This window comes from Lolium perenne, chromosome 3, assembly GCF_019359855.2.
Source record: "Lolium perenne isolate Kyuss_39 chromosome 3, Kyuss_2.0, whole genome shotgun sequence".
NCBI classification, from domain to species: domain Eukaryota; kingdom Viridiplantae; phylum Streptophyta; class Magnoliopsida; order Poales; family Poaceae; genus Lolium; species Lolium perenne.
In genome coordinates this window covers 262249529-262253168 of record NC_067246.2, presented here as the reverse complement: position 1 = coordinate 262253168, position 3640 = coordinate 262249529, and the positions used below count along the sequence as shown (strand labels likewise).

At 40.0% G+C, this 3640-nt stretch overlaps 1 pseudogene; it reads left to right on the top strand.

The window, feature by feature from the left end:
• The first annotated feature begins 1080 nt into the window (after window positions 1-1080).
• Window positions 1081-1178, top strand: LOC127346264 (small nucleolar RNA R71; annotated as a pseudogene).
• Window positions 1179-3640: the final 2462 nt, after the last annotated feature.

Below are 3640 nucleotides of genomic sequence, written 5' to 3'. Positions count from 1 at the left end.
GTTACCTCTTCCTTTTTATTCCCCTTCTTCTTCTTCTTCGTTCCCTTCTTCTTCTTCTCATTCTCCCCGTTCCTTTCTTTAGGGGGGAGAGGCTTGATGAGAGGCTTCTCCTCATAACCTATTTTATTTCCAGAAACAATAGAAGAAACTTGGGAGGATTCCTCCTTTTCATTAATAAGTTCAAAGCACACAGCGGTCCTATCATATTTTGGCAAAGTGTCATCTTCTAAAATATTTTGTATGTAAGTATTTGTATGGCAATTATCAATGCAATAAGAAAAACACCCATGCAGGACATCATCAATATCAAGATCACTCATATCTAACAAAGAGATTTTTCTTGATAACTCTTCACACCAAAAAAATAAAGTAAGTTCATCATGCTGATTAGGAGTAATTTCATCATCACAATACAAATTTGCAGCAGTCATGGGGTTCGAATTATCATTGGAGGAGCATTGAAAATTAAAATGACCCGCTCTATGGCAAAGTTCACAAATAAAAGGATAGAGGGCACAAACTTTTCTACCAAGATCATCTAAAGCCCTAGACCACTTTCTAGTTTTTTCATTCATATGGTGGATACAATATTCATCTTTGATTTGATTAATTCCACAGGGTCTATGCATTCCACAAAAATTAACATGCTTATAAGAAATAGCATTCTCAGAAGTTTGAGCATGTTTATTGCAATCATTAACAACAATTTCATTTTCCATGCAACTGTCTTTGAAAGGTTCATGATACTTATCAAAATTCTTCCTAGGCAATTCAAAATGAGAGGCAAAAGCTTTATAAAGATTTGCAACAACTTGAGAGTCAAGACCATAAGTAGCACTCATATTTTGAATTGTATCAGTATCCATAAAAGTTTCAATGCATTCATAATCATAATTTATACCTGACTCTTTACCTTTGTCGTTCTCCCAATCTTCAGCGTTCTCCTGTATCCGATTAAGAAGGTCCCATTTAAACTCTTCTTTATTGCGCGTGAATGATCCAGAACAAGCAGTATCCAGCAAGGTTTTATCTTGAAAAGAAAGTCTTGCATAGAAATTATCAATGATGATATTACCAGGAAGCTCATGATTGGGGCATTTGAGCATTAAAGACTTCAATCTCTCCCATGCTTGAGAAATACTCTCTCCATCATGAGGCCAGAAATTATATATGCGGTTTCGGTCTTCGTGAATTTCACTTGGAGGATAGAATTTGGAATAAAATAGAGGCACAATGTCCTCCCAATTAAGAGAATCCCTATTCTTCAGCAATTTATACCAGTGCGCCGCTTTACCAGACAACGATATAGAGAATAGTTTCTTCCTAACTTCATCCATAGAGATACCTGCACACTTGAATAACCCGCATAATTCATGCAAAAATAGTAAATGATCTCCAGGATGGACAGTTCCATCCCCTTCATAGCGGTTATCCATAACACGTTCAATAATTTTCATAGGTATTTTATATGGAATACTTTCAGTAGGTGGATTTAAAATGTCACAAGCATCATTAGAGTTATCGCATGTCGGAGATAAAGTATTATCAGAGCAAATTTTCTCCCCTAAAGATGGGAAGCTAAAAATATCACAAAAACTAGCTTCCCCAAGCTTAGACTTCTCCATAGCATTAGAAGTAATTGCATTCATACTAATAACATCGCTACTAGCATGCAAATAAGGTTCCATAGGTTTTTTAATTTTCACATCAAACAATTCTAAATCAGGAAAAAGATTAAAAAGCTCACCAATTTTTTTGTTGTTTTCCATTATGCCTAACTAGTGAAAATAAAAACAAGAAACAAAAAGATGCAATTGCAGGATCTAAAGGAAATAGCTTCGAGCACTCACACACCGACAACAGTGCTAGGAAATAGCTTAATAGTCGGAGGATGTGAATACCTTTTACCTTACCTCCCCGGCAACGGCGCCAGAAAATAGCTTGATGTCTACACACGCTTCTATTCCTGTAGACAGTGTTGGGCCTCCAAGAGCAGAGGTTTGTAGAATAGCAGCAAGTTTCCCTTAAGTGAATCACCCAAGGTTTATCGAACTCAGGGATATCCCTCTCAAGCAACCCTGCAATCACGATACAAGAAGTCTCTTGTGTCCCCAACACACCTAATACACTTGTCAGATGTATAGGTGCACTAGTTCGGCGAAGAGATAGTGAAATACAAGTAGTATGGATGTATATGAGTGGTAATAGCAATCTGAATAAAATATGGCAGCGAGTAAACATGCAACAGAACAGTAAATAAGCGGTGTTTCAGAGCTTGGAAACAAGGCCTAGGGATCATACTTTCACTAGTGGACACTCTCAACATTGATCACATAACTGAATAAACAAATACCACTTTCTATACACTCTCTTGTTGGATGACAAACACCATTCATTGTGTAGGGCTACAAGAGCACCTTAATGCCGGAGTTAACAAGCTCCACAACATTCGATGTTCATATTTAAATAACCTTAGAGTGCATGATAGACCAACGCAATTATACCGAGTACTAACATAGCATGCACCTGTCAACATCAGCTATGAAAGGGGGAATAGATCACATCAATACTATCATAGTAATAGTTAACTTCATAATCTACAAGAGATCACAATCATAACCTACGCCAAGTACTACATGATGCACACACTGTCCACATTACATCATGAAGGAGGAATATACTACTTTAATAACATCACTAGAGTAGCACATAGATGATATTCAACTAGATCACAAAGCTCATGATCACATAAAGATCACATGGGAGAGAGAGATGAACCACATAGCTACGGTAGAGCCCTCAGCCCCGGGGGAGAACTACTCCCTCCTCATCATGGGAGACAGCGATGGCGATGGAGATGACGGTGGTGTCGATGGAGATGACTCCGGGGGCAATTCCCCGTCCCGGCAGGGTGCCGGAACAGAGACTTCTGTCCCCCGAATTGGAGTTTCGCGATGGTGGCAGCGTCCCTGGAGTCTTTCTGGAGTTTCGTCAATCGGTCTCGAAGATTTAGGTCACGAGGCATCTTATAGGCGAAGAGGCGGAGTCGGAAGAGTCCCGAGGGGCCCACCCCATAGGGTGGGGTGACCACCCCTCTGGCCGCGCCGGACTATTGTGAGGAGGCCCTGGGCCTCCTCTGGCTTGGCCCTTCTGGCTCCGTGAGTCTTCCGGTGAAATAGAATTTTCGTGATTTTTCTGGATTTTTCCGAGCACTTTGGTTTTTGGGCCTTTTCTGCAATAAACAGACATAATAAACAGAAACTGGCACTGTGGCATCTTGTTAATAGGATAGTCCAATAAATGCCATAATATGATATAAAGTGCATATAAAACATGTGAGTATTGTCATAAAACTAGCATGGAACATAAGAAATTATAGATACGTTTGAGACGTATCAGCGGACATCGGAAGTGCTCTATCCCATGACCGATCACCGACCATGGGGAGGTTGAGGATCCACATGATATCATGGAGAATATATACAATTTTACCAGCGGCTCACAGGATCTTGGGGGAGTATTTATTCTCCTTTGCTCTGAACCTATGGGAGGAGGACAAGAAAGTATCCCAATGGAGAATCTGGCCCTAGAGCTTACCTTCACTATGGAGGAACTTGATGAAGTTGTCCTTTGTATGAAG